Here is an 18962-nt window from a genome sequence, read left to right as displayed (position 1 = left end):
AACAGCAACAGTACAATCTGTGTCTAATAAGTCACAATAGCCACATGATATGCAAATAAGGAGTTAACTATTTATGTGCTAATTTGCATACATTTGACAAGGCAGTGGAGGTGAACCGGATATGCAAATAACTAAAACATATGAGCACAAAACTTCCCCAGTTAATGAATTAAGTGTCTTACCCCCTTAAATGTTGGGTATAAATATGTGTAGATAAATTCAGAAGAACTACAGATGCCAGCCTAAAATAAATCCATCTAAATATGTATTTTGGAAGTTGTATTACAATTAGAGTAAAAGAAGACATGGAAGCAAAATAGACCAAAATCTCAACAGTTTTGCATTAAACAGTAACTTCATTAGTTTGATCTTCATTATTGATGCAGTTTTTTTCCTGTAAAATTAACAAAATTGCAGCAACAGCCTTTTTCAGTTTAGTGTGAGGATTTTGTTGAGATTTTTTAAGGTGTTATTTATACCATAGCACCAAAAGAATTAAATTGAGTTATTAGCATATGCAAAATAAACAAAATTCTTGGTGAAACTATGTCTCTCTCCTTGATGCAGTCACTCATTCTAAATATAAACATGAAACTAGTAGCGTAGAAAACATGTTGAGTATTCATTGAAAACTATTACAATTGGGTAAGGGAAATAAGATAAATTAGTAAGGTAGTCGAAGTTGAGTTTATACATTTAGTGGTTTTTAAATATCATGTGAATAAATTTATTAACTATTTTATTCTATTTTTCCCTTGAAACCTGCCGCCTAAACTGTCTCTGCACGTCCCTGTGCACAAACACAAGCAAGCACCTAAGTGGAAGGCTGCAGCCACTGCAGGTGTTTTTTTTGTGCGGATGGCCAATTCCGATGGGCGGACTTTCAAAGCCGTTCTAATCCATTTGATTAGCTGAACCCAAGAACCTGGGCTGCAGACAAAGAGCTCTTTCACACATGCACTCGCTGCTACAGCTACATGTGATCTCAGGAATCTGTACATCACAAAACGTTCTTCTGCATTCCATCTCCTTCTGTCCCGCTGTTTGTGTTCCCTCTCTTAGCCTCGACTGATAAGCCACTGAGGTGTTTCTGACTTGAGATATCAGTGTCGATCATCATGTGTTTCTTTCCTTGTACTTTCCGGTGTTTTGTGAAAACGTTTTTTAGCTTTTCTGCTGAATGAATCCACAGAAATCACTTAAAGAACGGGTTGGATTCTGTGTAAGAGGGAAAAACAAAACAACAGAAACCACTGATAAAATACATAAATTAACCACACAACAAATTACAGCCACAAATATTGTCACTGAGTGCAATAAACTCCTATCTCATAAGGTGTATATACTGTAGCGTTCCTCTGTAAGAAGGCTAGGAGACGTTATCTGGAGTGGTTTTGCTAGCAATTTATTAGCAAACAGTACCCAGGCTACTGTGGGCGATAACCAATGCCAAAACCCACAAAACTGTTGTTACTGTTTGCTCTTACACCTAGCCTCTTGCTTAAACTGACTAATACTGCTCCACAAACTAGCAGGAAGAACAACAAAACGTTCCCACTAACTCTCTGCCAATCATGGGTACACCTCTCACACTGCAATTAGCAGTCCTTTATGTTGACTGCTGTCTCAATTCATTTGAGACCAGTTATTTGCTAATATGACACCCAGTCCATTACCCAGTCAGAATCATCAGACCATTATTTTGTTCAACATAACCCTGTTTCAATTTGTAGCTTAATGTTAGCTCACTACCTAGCTTACCATAAGTAGTAAGGTAAGGTAATTCAATTCAATTCAATTTTATTTATAGTAACAAATCATAAAGAGTTACGTCAAGACACTTTACAGATAAAGTAAGTCTAGACAACACTGTATAATTACAAAGACCCAGCAATTCCATTAAATCACCCGAGAACAAGCATTTAGCAAGCGACAGTAGTGAGGAAAAACTTCCTTTTAGGGAGAAACCTCGGACAGACCCAGGCACTTGGTACACATGTCTGACAGTGCTAGTGGGGGTGTGATGAACAGTGGCAATTATTTCAGAAGAAAAGATAATGAAACTATGACTAGAAATAGTAGTTCATGGCGTAGCAGGGCACTGCAGGGCGTTACAGGGTGTAACAGGCGTAGTGGGCACTGCAGGGCATAGCAGGAGGGAGCAAGGCATAGCAGGGTGTAGCAGGGCATAGCAGGTGTAGCAGGGCACAGCAGGGGTGTAGCAGGGTACGGAGCAGGACCATGGCGACAGCTGCAACCATAATTTACTGTAGGTGCCGCCCTAATCCAAGGAAAACTGTGGGGCGAAAAAACATAAGGACACAAGGGGACTATGCTCCCCAGAGCTAGGTTAGTGACAAGCATTAGGTAGCCAGACATGTTAATATTTGCAGCTTATGTTAGAGCTGACAATGCTCCCCTTACAATTTGTTGGTGTTTTTGGTTTTGGAAAGGGTAAAAAGACAAATAAGACACCACTCTTTGTACACAGAGTATGACTTATGCTAAAGCACATTGCACGCTTCTTCAGCATGTTAAGAAAATCTAAGCTAGACAGGCTGCCCGGCCTGGTTAAGGTTGCAAAAATTTAATTGGATAACCCTGTTCAGCTGCGGGATTACAGTCAGTGAAAGCTGCAAAAACCAAACGATGCAAAATGAAAAGCACACAAACCCCAAAAACAAATACAACGAAATACAAACTCCGTCTAACATGACCTCGCCTTCTGTTGTGTAAACTAGATGCAGCATTTTTCTGTAGCATTTGTTTTCGTGGTAAGTGGGTTTCATTTTGCATCGGCCCGTATTTGAAGCACGCTTGTGTATTCAGTTGTGTTATGGTGTATTTGCAGCGTGTTTGCTGAATGCTGTGCATGTGTTGTCAAATTGATATAGGTTTTTTAATTTGCTTGTGTTTGTCTATTTGCATGTGTTTTTTTAAGTTGCAATGCGTTTGCCCCTGTCGGCCACCGTACTTATCTACATGGAAGCTGACAAATATGCTTGCTTTATGCAATTGTTTATTATTATTGAAACAATCGGAAACAATGACAAATACTGTCTAGATATTACTGTCTATACTATCTAGTGTCCCAATTATACTTACTAAAGGTTAACTAAACATTCCATTTTTTTAAGCAGCTCAACAATGGACCTCGTGCATTACATCACAATGCTTGGCCAGCAAGTTGTATTTGAGACTCAAAGTACTCGGTGGAACTCAATTCACATCGACAGTACATGCAAATACCTTAAGTCATGTGGAGAGTACCATCAGGAAGGGCATTGAAACTGAACTTGTGTCAAAAAGACTCTTTTCTGTATCTATTTCTGCTCAAGGAGGTTTGTTTCTGCTAGCCATCCACAAACGTTGCCTCCTGAATTCCAAAATCCACGGAGAATGTGCATGCATGAATCAAATTTACGTTAACTTGTTATATTGCGTTAATTTGACTGTTAAAAAAACAATTTCTACACCAGTACAGGAAAATGAATAGCTGTAATTACTTGGATTCCTATAATGTAGCCACCAAAAAGTTCCAAAATGTTTTCTAATGTGGCCATAAACAAATCCGTTTCAGATATGAAAAAGAGGCAGCAGAAATGCATTCCTCCTCGTTACATTTATGTCAACATATCGTTAGCAGCTCCCATGTGTTGCCATCTCTGGTCCTGAAGCTGATTTGGGAAAAGTAATGAAAGGGCCATCTGGTTTGACAGGGCCTCTGACATCAAATGTCTTGTGTTAAAAGACCAGGAGAAATCCGGAGGAGGAAAGACATGGTCACACTCACGTGAACCCCACCTTCTAGTCGAGCCTAAACATATGAGTAAAGTATGCATTGCTGTAAAACGGTGGTGATCAAAATACCTCAGAGGAACCTTAAAACCTGTGGTGTAAATAGCTGGGAGAGAGTGTTCCTCGTTTTAGATTTGCTTCACCGACTCTGGATCAAAGTGTTTCCAAGTCCCATTAGGTCACTGCTGCTCTTCTTACAGCTCCATCACAGACCTAAACGTTTAGATTGCAAACAGGAGAAACTTGGGATAGAGTGAAAATCTTGTATTTTGTTTTCATGGTTTCCTTCTGGAGCCAAAAGGCACATTTTCTGAACACCAGAGTCTGACACGAGTTTATTCTTACTCCCTTGTGTAAAAGGACTGTAAAAAAGTTTAAAAAAAAGTGAAAGTGAGCATCTGTGAGCAGGTATTTACTGGGTCTTAAGAATATGGGCAAACACACATGCTTTAAGGGCCATATGTATTAGTTTTGACACACACATGCACACACATAAATGTGCACACAACTGCTTTCTCTAATAGACAAAGGTCTGACTATCTTATGGCTGATGTAATAAATAAAACAACAGCATATCCAAAACATTCAATGAAATGTGCTTTAGGTATCACCCCCAAAATATCAATAAAAAATATCAAGGTGTGTTCCACAATTTAATATATTGTTCCAGACAAAAGCACATGGGACAGAGACTGACTGAAAGCCTGCGTGCGTGTGCGTATGTGTGTGTGTGTGTTTGTGTGTGTGTTTGTGTGTATGTGTAAGCAGGTGGTGCAGCATTTGCAGGAGTTTTTATGCGACACAGAGGAGAGGCACATCTGGGTTGAGGAGGGAGTGTCAGTGTGATTTGACTCTGGAATCAGGCGGTCTACTGTCTCTTGGGTCGGTCTCTTTTCTGCTTGCTGGAGCCAATGTGGCAGCGACAACTAATGGAATGTTTTCCCAAGGACAATGATAGCAATCCCTAAAACTAAATTACCTCTCCTTTCTGTATAGGCAGAGCAAAACACACAAGCAATACACAGTTAATTAAAGATAGAGGAAAACATCTGTGATGGGCAGGGGAAGAAACAAAAGTTGGTTTGTGCTTTTATGCCTGAGCGTGTTCATCAGTGTGGTAATATCCATGACAGAGTTTAACTCAGGTGAGGGGACCTTCGGTTTCTGTGGTCCTGCTCTCTGGAACAAACTGCTCGATGACCACGTCCATCACAACTGTGTCCACATTTAAAACAAACTGAAAACCTTATTTTCTCAGGCATTTGCTTAATTAGTGTGTGTGTGTGTGTGTGTTTGTATTGTGTTGTAGTGTGTGTGTCTGTGTCTGTGTCTGTGTGTGTGTGTTTGTGTGTGTGTGCGTGTGTGTCCATATTTGTATGATCACACTTGTGTGTATGTTTTTTTTTTTGTTGATTATCCTGTTGTGTTTATTGCATAATTATTTATCTTTTGCTGTGAAATGCAATGTTTAACGTAAAGCACCTTGGGTTTATTGTGATGAAAGGTGCTACATGAATACAAATTGACATTGACATCTCAAAATACAGAGTGATTACATAATAAACACAATGTGCACACTTTACACTTTGTTAATGAAAGATGTTTGGCATTGGATTGTATACAACAATGACTGCTGCTTATTTGCACTATTGTGTTTTGTGTTTTATTTGTTCGGAGTTGACACAAATAACCATAAAGTATTCAGTGTGACAGACTAGCAGAGCTATTCAGGTTTTGGCAGGTACCCGCAATTCTCTTTCTTTCTTCCCCTCCCTCTCTTTTTTTTCCTCTCTCTCTCTCTCTCTTCTCTCTCTCTCGCCTAGCTCCTAGCCAGCTGTGAGCCTGTCCAGCCAGTCAGCGTGAGACATCTGGGATGCATTGGACCTGTGAGAAAGGACAGAGGGCAGCTGGAACCTATCAGTTATTGTATTGCAGGGTAGCCCAGAGATCAGCAGATCTGCTCTGTGTGTTTGACCTGTCCTGAACTCTGAACTCATCCACTGTCTCAAAGTGAAATGACAGGTACAAAGGAGGGGTGATGATAAAACTGTGTTTACACACTGATACACTGTAGGTTCACTTGTGTGTTCTACAGATAGCACAAGTTATTTTTATGTACATGTCAAAGACATGGAATAATGCAGGTTTGCGCTTCAGTAATATTGTCTTTTATTGAGTCTTAAAAAAGGCCTTGTCAACACCATAGTCATTGAGATGACTCTCTTTTGTTACCTCTGTTTTACGTTGTTGTGCAGCATCCTAGGGTGGGGTATGTATTTGTACTGTTTTGTGTGTTTTCTGTATACAAAATTTAAAAAAACCCGTATCAGACATGGATATTTAGTGGATTGCCTTTCTAAAGACTTGCTCTTCAGAAAGTTAATTGTATTTTTTTAGTATGAACTACAGTCTAAAAGTCTAAAGAGCAGCCACTAAACACTCCTAATTCCTTCAGACAGAAGTTCAAGGATACTAAATTATGGAATCAAACATTGGGACTCAGCCAATGAATGAGTCCAATACCACTTTTCAGCAGCTTTCCCCGTCTCCTTCACCCAAACAGAGTCAAAATCTGTGGACAGGTTAAACCAGGTGTGGCCTGACCTGGGCCCAGGAAGCCTGGGGTTAGATCTGGAGCTTGATGCAGGGGGACAGGTGTGTTTATTGGGGGGCGCTGACACTAATGTGGCCTGACACCAGGAGCCTACGGTGGTGATGGGGATATTTGGACATGCCTGTACCCTGTAATCCTTTTATGATTGGCCTTTTCAGATAGGAAGTTTGTGAGTAAAAAAAAATGTGTTTGAAAATCACCTGACGAGCATTTCTTTAAAAAAAATATCTGCCCTCTGGCAGCGTAAAACTCCAAACACACCTGCGTAAAGGCATCTGACACCTGCAGTGGGTGAGACCTGAGACTGACACCAAATGTCAAAGTGGATGGGGATACCGGTAAGACTTGTCAAATTAAAGTAATTTCAAATGATAGTGACTGTGGCCATAGTTTGATTAGTGCTTTTGGCCATGCAAATAATATCGTCTTGCTCTGGCACATAAGAGAAATTCCAAGCCAGCATGTCCCTTTGTGAAAAGCAGGGGATAACAAGGAGCTGGAGTTCACATGACAGTACTCACCTTTAGGGGTTTGAGTTGTGGGCAGTCCGAGATTATGGTGTTGGCTTTCAGTGTTTTTAAGAGAACAATATGTATCATCACTGCCAGAAATCAGGACCCACCCAGAGATGATGGAGCAAAACGCAATGATTCTCAAGTATGCAGTCTCCTACCCAGATACATTTACACAGACAACCCCTCCTACAACACACACACACACACACACACACACACACACACACACACACACACACACACACACACACACACACACACACACACACACACACACACACACACAGTTGAACCCAGCTTCCTGACATTTAATACACATTTTTTTCCTGTATGAAATGTCATATGCTCTTACAAATCTCAACTGTAAAACTCCTTGCTGGTGCCCGAAAATAAATTCATGTGTGAAATACGACACAGCAATTCCAGGCGAAGGTGTCCAAGCTCAACTCCATGACCTTTCACAACCACCAATTCACGCTAGGAATTTACAGCTAGATTAGTGTTTTGGATTTCATCCCTCCCATTGTATTCTCTCTCATGTCTGGCCAACCAACCAAAAGCCTTTTATTCACATACTGCTTCCATATGCTCGATAAATGCCCTAAGCTATGGTATCGTGGGCTAAAATCAAGCTGCAGAGTAGATGATGTTGGCACTACAGGGCCTATTGTAGCTGTTTAAAATACAATTTGTTCATGCCTGCTAATGTGGCCGTTTCCTTATTAGTAGCATGCAGTTAGTGAGACCACCAGAACTTTTTTCCCAGAAGAAGGAGGAAACAGTTGTGTCTTTTTGGGTGACCCCGTGTTGCTCTGTTGCTCCCTGGGGTTCCCAGACTGCTTGCTTTGTGCTCCGATCTATCTTCCAGTTTTCTAGTTCTCCCCTGGTCACAATGCATTGATTTATTATGTCATCCTAAAATTGCAGTTTTTGTTTTAGTTTGCTTTCCAAATAATCAAAAATCATTGAGGCAAGATGCCGTCCAATACAGTGACTCATTGTTCTTTGAGTGTAAACAGCACACTAGAAGTGTATGTTAATCACTGGTGACAATGACAGAGCTGAGGCAATGCAATCCCTTTGTATGTTCATAGTCTTGCTGAACGAAGCTTTTGTGTACGCAAGTGTCACAACGAGACCACCCAACACAATGCTGTATGATGTGTACTATGGACCTGTGTCTGCAATAAAGCTTTATATAATGCCACTGAGAACGCCTGAGTGACTTAAAAGACAGAGATCAAATACTCAGTTTGGATGTAACACAAATGCTTAAAGTTGAAATAATTGTACATGAATACATAAGTGTATTCTTGATGTTTCTTTTTTATTTGTGTAGTTATTTGGGCAAAACTGTAATTAACAAAAGGAAGGAAACTGAAGTTTTTGTGTGTGATTAGGTTGCCTATGTTAGTGTTCTCCAAGAGGTGTACACTTTTGGTTGCGACTGACTGTGTCGGTACTGTCATTTTATTGCAATATCAGTGTGGACGGGCACTAAAGTGTAGTAGTGAGGTTTGTTAGAAAAGTGGCGGGGGGGGCTTGTTCGTAGGCTTTACAGGCATTAACATGCTCCAGTCGATAGTACGCTACTGAAGTTGACAGCGCCTTTCCTAGCAATACTGTTTCTATAATAACGATCATAAAAAGGTTTTATCCTCTTTTGAAAAATGTAAAAATAAGCACAATAGGTTCAGGATTATTATAGTTTATGTTTCTTCACACAGAATGTGAGGAGAACAGCTCAGCCATTGGACTTGCAAATCATGTTCCCCCTCCTTTACATGTAAATGTACTTCCTCTCAGGAAGCCGACTTTGCACCATCCTTTCTCTTCGAGACTATCTGATTCCTGCAGCTCCGGGCCGCTGTGGGAAACCTGGGAATCTTGGAATTCCAGAATTCCTAATTAGTTCCCTTTCCTTCCAGTGTTTTTCTAGTTACCCTTCCCTCTGTGACTTATAGGTCAGCTGAGTGTTTTTGAAATGATCCAGTTCAGCACTGCTTCTATCAAAGTCACGGATGGAGACCGGTCCTGCAGAGGGGCTGTTAGAATCACTGTAACACAGCTCACTGACTCACAAACAACTCGTGACCCACAGCAGCTGTTTTTTCACCTGCTAGACACTCCTGGCGGCCTATACCCTGGTAGGGGTGACGGGCAGTAAGTAAGTAAGTAAGTAAGACACTCCTGGAGTCATCACTGAAACTACATTGAATACTGTACTTGATTGTTCTAATTATTCACTAATGCAAATTGACAAGTTGGCTTCTCCTACAAACAGAGTTGACCTCTTAAGACACCCAATCTATGTTTTGGGCCACCAAGGGTCTGTCGTCAATTTGACCTTTGACCTTATTGTTGACTGTTAGTTTAGCCGCTGCTTTCTCTTGCTCCCCCTCTATCCCAGGGGTTTATGCATTATTCTGCACTATCTACTTCTCACTCTGACTTACTCACTCCAAGAATCTGTTATCCTTTTAGTTTACACCTTAAGTGTTACATCTCCTTTGTATTTCTTTGTTTTACCTTCACTTTGCGGAATTCTTTTTCCATCTCTATTCATCTCTTTCCTGTCTTTCTTTAAAGAAGCCATATATTGTAATAACCGTGTTAACGGATAATTGAGCACCACTCTGTTGTTCTCTCCACAGCTCCTGCAGTTGCGATGGTGAAACAGTGAGTGCCTGGGTCAGATTCAGCACAGCTCTCTACAATATCGTTTTGAGGTCTGAGGTTAAAGGGAAACTTTGAGGATTTTTGACCAGCTTTGTATCATTACAGTGTGGGTAGTATATGCATATGAAGAATGTTTAACTTCCCTCCATGTTGTCAGCTCCCAAAGCTTCCCGCTCATGAGGCAGCAAAAGTCCGCAAGGATGATGCATTTCAGAGTCAAGCATCGCCAGCCGGTGAGGATGGCGGAGCAGAGCTGTCCCATGTCTGGGGGCAACTGGTGGTGCTGATGTGGTCAAAGTGCACTGACGGGAAAAGAAGTGGAGTCACTGCAGCAAATTTCACAGTGGCTGAAAAGAAATTGGAAAAAAAATTCCAACAGGATGAAACGGACGTCTGAGCATGGTAAGTGCAATAGCGATAGTGTTTTGGGAGTGGCCTCCAGTGCATTCTGGTTGTTTTAGGTTTTCTACATTTTGCAAAAGTGAATACCACAGCCAGTTTTTCTCAGTTTTCTCTAGGCATGTAGGACCAATTTAAAAAATGATTGTACCTTTCTTCTACTTAGACAGCCCAGTGTTATGTCAACACATTTCCTGTGGTAAAATACTTCTTTAAGCTGACCATCAGGCAGGGATAACAGAAATTATGAAATAATAATCCAGTATTTCGCCACATGGCTTCTAGCCTCTTTGGAATTCCAAATTATCCAAGCAGGTATTCCCAAGATCTCAATACGATTAGAGGGAAGTATGTGTACATGTGAGAAGGTGGAGAGGCTGCAGAGTCACAGTCACTAGAGTAGCGTAATGGAGGTCTAACAGAGTAAAAACACATAATAAATCTTGTGTCACAAAGGAAGGGGAGAGCACATTGGCCAGATTATATGAAAAATACTGGACATACATCTGGTTAGCCTCTGTAATAAGGTGAGGGTGTTTTTAATCATTGTGATGTGTTTCAGGGCAACAGTGACATGGATTCTGATATATGGGAAACAAATAATATTTACTAAGGCTGTTATTCTTGGTTAATATGGCAGAAATGACAGCTGTGTTCCTAAAGTGGTGTGATGGCAATGCTGACATGGATTAACTCCTTGTGAGAACCTACTCTGGCAGCCTATATTTCATAATGGGGCTCTGTCTAAGATGACATCAGAGACTGTTTGAAAAAAGACTCATAGACTGGGTCTTAAAAAAACACTTGGATTCTATGTAGAGCTGCATACAAAAATTCAACGTTTCCCATACTTTCTTGATATAGAAACAAAGACAAAGGCACAACATGAATTGAACATAACGATCTCAGAGTTTGTTGTTTCTTAAACTGTACTGGATATACAGTATGTCTTGCCAAAATACCTTTTTCTGCATTCAAACCAAGACAGAAGAAACACCCATGTTTAAGACTGCATTCATGTTTTGGTTTATTGATGTCAAAAAGCCAAAGAGTGACTTATAGTAAATGCATTGCAAGTGGAATGAACACAGAAACAATCAAGATATCAGTAAATTGATTTACACCTTTTGGTAAGTTGATTTGTAAATCGACCTGAGTCAACTCAAACTGACCACTGTTATAAACCACTCTACCCTAGTAGTTTAGTTAGGTTTATTCTAGGTTCAGTGCATTTCACATCGAAATCAAGCAGTTTGGTGAACACAAGTCTGGGTGACACATTGTCAAGTGATAGTCAACATAAAAAACTAACACATATTGACACAGCTGGCTGTTTATGATGGCAACAGAGAGGTAAACTGAGCAGATAAACAAAGAAACACAAGGTCTGAGATACAGGCGGAGATACAGGCTGACTCTACAGGCCTGATGGCCAAACAAAAGCCAGATGCTATCCTGGCTTCCCATATTAGTTCCTATTATTTATTAACCTCACTCATGGTTCATACCAAGGATTTCCAGAAACTTTACTTCCCACTGGTCCGTTGCATCCAGTTCTTCATAAACAAGATGAAATCCATCTAATTTTAATTCAATTCAATTTGATTTTATTTATAGTGTCAAATCATAACAGGAGTTATCTCAGGACACTACAGCAGGTCTAGACCACACCATAAGACCCAGCAATTCCCCCCAAAAGCAAGCATTTGGTGACCTCCAGGCATAACCCTTAAACAGATCATGACTTTTGGTGGGCAGCCATCTGACACTGCCGGCCGTGACACAGAGTCACTGATACAGATATTAAGAAACACGATTAACGATAATTATACCACGGCGGCAGCTGCAATCATGATTTAGGTGCCACCCCAATCAAATTGTAACATGTGGAGGCCTGTGGGCTAAATTGTATTACAGGTAAAAAGGTTGACAACGCCACTTTGAGACTTTCGCCCAAAGAATAACCAAAGCTTGGGGTTTCAAACCCAATTCTTTGATTTTAACTACTTATTTGTATTTAAACCTGATGTTCCCTCAAACACAGGCAAGTCCAGAATTTAAAACTCATACAAGTGAAGATGTTATTACAAACTAAACTCACCTGCCGTTCTAGGCACTCCACACTCCCTTACTATAAGCTTTATCAAAGAGGAGAGTTTTAAGCTTACTATTAAATGTGGAGATGGTGCCTGCTTCCAAATCCAAGACTGGGAGCTGGTTTAATAGGAGAGGAGCCTGATAGCAGAAAGGCTCTGGCTCCCATTCTACATTTTGAGTTTCTGGTAACCACAAGTAACTCAGCATTCCTGGAGCGCAGTGCTTTAGTGGGGCAATAGGGTACTATGAACTCTTTACGATACGTTTGATGATGCCCAACCATTGAGAGCTTCGTAGGTCAAGAGAAGGATTTTAAATTCAATCCTGGATTTTACAGGAAGCCAATGCAGAGAAGCTAATACGGGAGAAATACCAAAGCTATTACAACCAACTAATATGATTTAGTAATTAATGTGTTTTTTAACAAAACATAAAGGAATATGTAGTGACCACTGCAAAGTTTGATTACAACTAAATCTGGGTTTAGAATGTCATTGCTATGAGTCATTTACTGTCAATACATATGTACATATGGATTTTACAGGAAGCTAATGCAGAGAAGCTATTACGGGAGAAATACCAGAGTTCTGAACTTTTGGACCTATCTGATGCCGATGGAAGCCCATTAAAACAAATCCCACCTATCAACAATGTGTCCAAATTGGCCTAGAAAACAGACAAGCACCATTTAGCTGCTGTAATGTTCCAACATGTGCTGCTCAGAGTGACTTCAGCTGTGCTTGCAACTCCAAGGACATTGTTGTCCTGTTGCAGCTGATGTAACAGCAGCCACTGGCCAGGCAGTTACATAAGCTCTGAAGCCACATAAAAAAGCCAACTTGGAAATGAAAATCACAGAAAATCTCATTGGTCACTTCAACAGAACCATACGACTCCTCCTAACACAAGCTACTGGCCAAGTACATTATAACTGCCCTGCCCTACTATGATCTCTCTCTTTTACGCAATTTGACTGCCATGCGGAGGAACCACAGATTAACAGCTGATGGGAGGTGTGCTTGTGCAAAGTGTTAACACATTAATAGGGTCTGCTGAATTGATGTGTGTGTGAGCACCCAACTGCCACATGTAAAGTGTCGCATAGGTTTAGAGCTTCTTTTATTGCTTACTCTTTGCAAATGTAAAAAAAAATACAGAAATCAAAAACATACCATGTCACAAACAATAGTGAGACTATAAAAGTTGCATTGTTGAAATTCTTCCAAACACTCTGTGACCAATACAACAAATTACTTCAGAATTGGAAGTCTTCACTCCTGTGGGCCAAGCTGATGACACAAACAACAAGAAATTATATGATTGTGATCATAAAAATGAAAGCCATCTCTCCTGGTGAGAAGCCAAGAATTCCAAACATGTTTGATCCAGTGAGGCAGGGCGCCCAGCGTCATGCACTCATTCAACCCTCTTTCCTCTCAAACTGTGAGATCAACAGAAACCGATGTTGTATATGAATTGTCGGGACACTTGAATCAATGAGATTAGCAACACTCTGTGTACTAAAAGATTGTTTGTAATGTCACGTAAAGTACAAGAGGTACCTGAATGTCCACTGTTTTCTTTCTCCAATTCTTAAGCCCTAAATCGTTGATTTGAGCACTTTTGTTGCTTAAAACCATTCAAGTTTTTACACAAGGGGAAAATGTACAGGTCAAGTTGCATTAAGTTAATGATGTAGTCATTAATACAAATAAAATAAGCAAGCTAAGTTAAAGCTTTAGTGCTTAACTTTTTTATATTAACGAACGTCCATTACATTCAAACCATTGCCAAATGATACAAAACTAATTAAGACTATCAGCTCCACAAAACTCTCTCTGTGTTTCTAAGTATAGCCATGTTCAGAAACTGGTGTTGTCTGGCAACATTCACTTTTTTTAATCCTCCATGTCCTCCTTGGGTACTAGCAACTGCGTGAATTAGGGGTGGCCTTGGTGCGAGATTGTGAAATGTAAATGCGCACAAAGTTCTGTTGTCATTACTTTGAATTCCTCACAGGGGAGACAGAAACTATGCACTGAAGCTTTAAACATGCAAGGAAACTAACAAATATAAAAACATCTGCTTGCCTATTAATGCTAACTATTTTTTTAATAAAAACTGTTTTTCATTATGACAATCTCATTTTAAGAACAATGTATATAACACATTTGTTCCATATTTACAGATAATAACACACAACACATAACAGATGGTAATTTTCCAATGTAATGTGCTGCATGGAGAAAACAACAGGTAACAGCTAGAAGTTCTCAATCTACGTACAGTATACATACATGAACAGAACATTATTAAAACACACTTTAACTTTAACTAGGAGAGAAACCATCCAGAACAGTTTTTTCCCATGAGCCTTTGCATCACTTCAGCAGAACAGTTCAATGACCCCGCCCCTCCCATACAGACACTATCTTCTAACTTCTAACTTAGCATCCTTAGTTATCTCTGCTTAAAATGATCTATGCACTGCACATGTGTTTTTTAACAAAACATGAAATAATATGCAGTGACCACTACAACGTTTGATTAAACTACATCTGGGTTTACATTGGGTTTGTCATTGCTATGAGTCATTTACTCTCCCATTAAAAGAAAGAAATGTACCTAACATTACGAACCTATTTCTAAAGTAAAATTGCAAGACAAACACAACACTAACATACTGGGTTGGTACAATACTGTGGAATCACAAACCTTGTCTTGATTGGCCGCCGTGCAGATGCGCCTGCTGGAATATTTGACTCAACAGGTGTTAAAAAGCACCAAATGTAATGTATGAACCTGTGCTAATATTACCAAGCTGGGCTGACTAGCTTCCACTTTCTGAGTGGAATGCAAACCTACTGTAAAAGCAGCTCTTCCCCTCTTGCTGACACACTACATGCTAAATATATTTAGTGGGATCTCATTGTTTGACACTGTTTCAGTTAAGGATTTGTTGAACAACTTGCTTAATGTCATTTTCCTCACCCAAGCATGCTCAAAGTAAAACAGCAATTCTACAACTTTTATTCCCATCGTAAAACCACGAGCTCTCTTCACAGCCAGGGAGGGTCTCATTAATACAATCCTGCTTATTATTAACTTGATTTACAAGATTGTTTGAATCTACAAATAACATTCCTCTGACTGGAACCACACTCATGAATGCACTACGTGAATAAGGGCAAGCAAGATAAACAACATGATCACTGATAAATCTAATGCATTGCTGTTGAAGTTTCCTTTCAAACTGCCAAATGGATGGGAGTCTCCTTCCAGTTATGACACGCACGCACGCATGCACGCACACATGCACGCACACTTACACACACACACACACACACACACACACACACATGCTTACTGTACTGAATGGTATTTCATAACCCAGAGATTGGATTACAAAGTTCTCTGATCATTACCAAGGCCATTCAGCATTAAAATAAAAGAACAGTGGAGGGAAGAATATATTTCAGACCCAGGCACTGTAACCACAAACAGATGGGTCCTCTACCACTAAACTTAATTGATGGAAGAATGGAAATAATTTCAGCTTCACCAATCAGAGGTAATAGAGCCTAGGCCTCCCCGGACACCCCTGTTCTAATTAAATTGTACTGGTGGTGTGCATTATAAATCCTTGGTTGGTTAATTCTTCTGTGAGTTCTCGACTTTGACTTGCCATTGTACCGCAAGACCTGACCCTGTAATTGTACTTTAAATTATGTGTGCATTTTCAAAAAAGTAATCAAGATAAGTAGATTCCTGCATATCAGCAAGATCTCTGTCTCACTTCATAATTGGTATGACTTTGATGTCTGTAAAACTTACAAATGAAGGGTTGCAATCCACGTTAATTCACTTTTAAACTTTTTAAGGGATGTAAAGAGTACTAGAATATTATACTCAAGTAAAAGTACTATTTCACTGAAGTAAAAATATATTTAGATGATTGTAAAAAGTTTCATTGAAATTGCTTACAGTTGGGAAACAACATCACTTCACGTAGCCCCTATGTCAAACCTAACAATAAATTCCACTTATATAGATGCACTTTTCAACATGCATATACAACTCGTTACCAATGAAAAATACAACCAACTTCCTGTGTACAGCCTTAATGGAAAATCCAAACTGTTAAACAAAAATGATTGAAAATGAAGAAATATGAAGTATATGGACACAATTGCAGCTGTGACAAGCATTATAAAGCCATATAAATTAAATAGCCTGGCACTTCTTATAGAAATCAACAGCAGAATAAAACATCACCAAAGCAGACAACACAGTGACAACAGAAATGTATAAACAATATAAATGTCAGCAGCTGCAGCCACAAACACACATATTACGGCAAAAGAGACACCGCACACACACAACACGACGCGGACAAAGCAGCAGCTGTTGATGCGGCTCCCTTGTTTTGTTCCATTCTCACACTGTTCAACATGACTTTTCATGTGACTTTCATGTTTTTGCTCTGTAAGGGATACAACTTGAAATGCAGTAAATGCAGTACTTAAAAAATACTTCAACAAAAATAAAATTACGTATTTTTAAAAATTCAACTACTAATGCTCCTAAGTACTAAAAAACAACAACTTTGTTCCAGTAATGAGAGTAAATTAAATTTGTTATTTCCAACCTTGCCTTTTAACCTGTATAATAATATAAAGGAACAAAAATGTAAACCTGAGAGTACTAAGAGAAAATGAGGACAGCATGTGTTGCTGGTGATATGCTCCTGATCCACACAGATGGAAAGCCAAGGGCTGGTCAGAGTCATTTCCCCAGGAAACAGCCTGTGTGGACCAAGTTGGCATGCTTTGCCACATTCCCCCATTGCAAGGGATTACATCTGCACATTAAACCAGGATGCTGTCCCCCGACTTTTGAATGTATTATTTTTATTTGCTGTGCATTTATGTCATAAGATGAAACCTATTCAGGATCTCTGTAGAAGTCCTTCAAGAGGCATACAGGCATAACTTCTGTACTTGCTTCGATATAGTGAAGAAAAGTTGGAGATTCAAAGATGGAAATACAAAACATTTGAAATCAATCAAAAGCATTCTGTTCAAGCACTCTTTTTGCCCACAGAGGGGGACATGAGAGTGAGAGAGGAGGGAAGGGAAGGAAGCTGTCTTCAGCAGCTGACCAGCATCCAACAAAATGAGTGTTCACCAGAGGCTGGTTTGCAGTGGTCTGGAGTCCACTTGGTTCTGTTAATAATGCTGGAGTCAGCTCCACAACAGTAAACACTGAGAGAGCTGCACTAAATCAGCACCTCAGGCAGTAAACAGACCAAATTGCCACTACAGGCAGTATGGAAGTGATTATGAGCGTACAGTCAACATGATCACATCGTGATTTGCCATGAAGTGGCACGTTGGTGAAAAGCAGAGAACACTAAATTATACAGCATTGTTTGAAAGTGGGAAATAAATATGGTACAGTTTATTGTTAAGGTATTTCTAAAAGAGGATCCAGAGGTCTTAGAGGGGATTTAAGGCTCTCTTGAAAAAGTTGGAAGAATAGTTTATAATGTTCCATTCACTTGCAGTCTGGCAGTGTGCTTTTCTTTGTTAAATACCAGAAACAAGGGGAAAAAGCACGTGCCCACTACTGCAGAGACCTGGGTTCAGTTGAGGGCAGTACTGCTTTTTGGGGGGTCTAATCGAACACAACTGTTCACTGCACTAGCAGGGCGCCTGTGGGGATGGAATCAGGTCTGGGGGAGGATAGCATCAACATTCTTGCATGCTATGTCCTCCTGCTGAAGCTGCTTGCTAGCAGGTGAAAAGAAGTGGCTGGCGTCGCCGTGTCCATTGCGGGAGACGCACCCTCCCAGTCCCAAGCCAACAGTGGTACTTAGCAATAATGAGGAGGAAAATGGGAAAAACACATTTGAAATACACAGTAGACATACAGTATTTCTCAAGTATAAACTAAATCAAAACATCTGCCAACTGCTGTTCTACTATTAGGCGACTAAAGGTATGTTGAAATGGTCACAGTCATATTTGCTGCTTCTCTACATGGTATGTGACCCTAACCTTGACACCAAAACCCAGGTCCACTTTTACACCAAACTGAAATTAGATCAACATCCAAACAATGATTATCGCTCAGCCGTGCACTTCCTAAATGGCAAATGCCAGATTGGGTATCCTACTTTTGGACCAGCATCAGAAGAGGGAGTAAATAAAGTCGCAACTGGTGCACTGTTTATCTGCATTTTGGCAAGATAGTCTTTCACTGACAACGGACATCTGATGACAAGGTCTGGTTAAGCAGGATATGACAAACATGTAGACTAAGGTTACAATACTTGGACTCAAGTGAGATTAAAGTCATAAATCTGACACCTTTAGACATGACTTAACAAAACCAAAAACACGTTAAAAACTCACTTGAGACTCTAACACTAATGCCTCTCTTCCCCAAGCCCAAGGATTAAAAAGTGTGTTGCAGAGAATCAACTCTTCATTTTTTGATAAAATACATGTTGAATCATTCCAGCAATGGCCAATCACAATGTGTGAGCAGAAGGGGACAATGCATTTGGCAGTGCAGGCCATCTGACGGATGATACCTCGGATTGCAGTCACATGACTGGTCAACAACTCGGCTCAAAGATTGCAATAGATTATAACTGCATCACAGGAATAACATTGCTTTTAAATGTTAGTTCAATTGTTAACCTACACATGAATCTCGTTAAAAACACGTCCATTTGGGGTTGGATTTAATGTCTGACAGAAACAAACTGTCTTCCAAGTCTTTTACCGACAAGTCAATTGACTTCATTCATGAAACTGTATCAACTGATGCTCAGCAGACACATTACGCGGATG

General features: G+C 40.0%; 1 long non-coding RNA gene across 1 annotated transcript; it reads left to right on the top strand.

The window, feature by feature from the left end:
• The first annotated feature begins 240 nt into the window (after window positions 1-240).
• On the top strand, window positions 241-10895 carry LOC116676146 (uncharacterized). The gene is made up of 3 exons (XR_004328602.1): window positions 241-335; window positions 683-686; window positions 10884-10895. It is a non-coding gene; the product is annotated as an uncharacterized LOC116676146 (long non-coding RNA).
• The last annotated feature ends 8067 nt before the right edge of the window (window positions 10896-18962 follow it).

The sequence above is a fragment of the Etheostoma spectabile genome, unplaced genomic scaffold, assembly GCF_008692095.1.
Source record: "Etheostoma spectabile isolate EspeVRDwgs_2016 unplaced genomic scaffold, UIUC_Espe_1.0 scaffold00002721, whole genome shotgun sequence".
NCBI classification, from domain to species: Eukaryota; Metazoa; Chordata; class Actinopteri; order Perciformes; family Percidae; genus Etheostoma; species Etheostoma spectabile.
The sequence above is the reverse complement of the archived record's forward strand: the minus strand, read 5'-3'. Positions and strand labels throughout refer to the sequence as shown.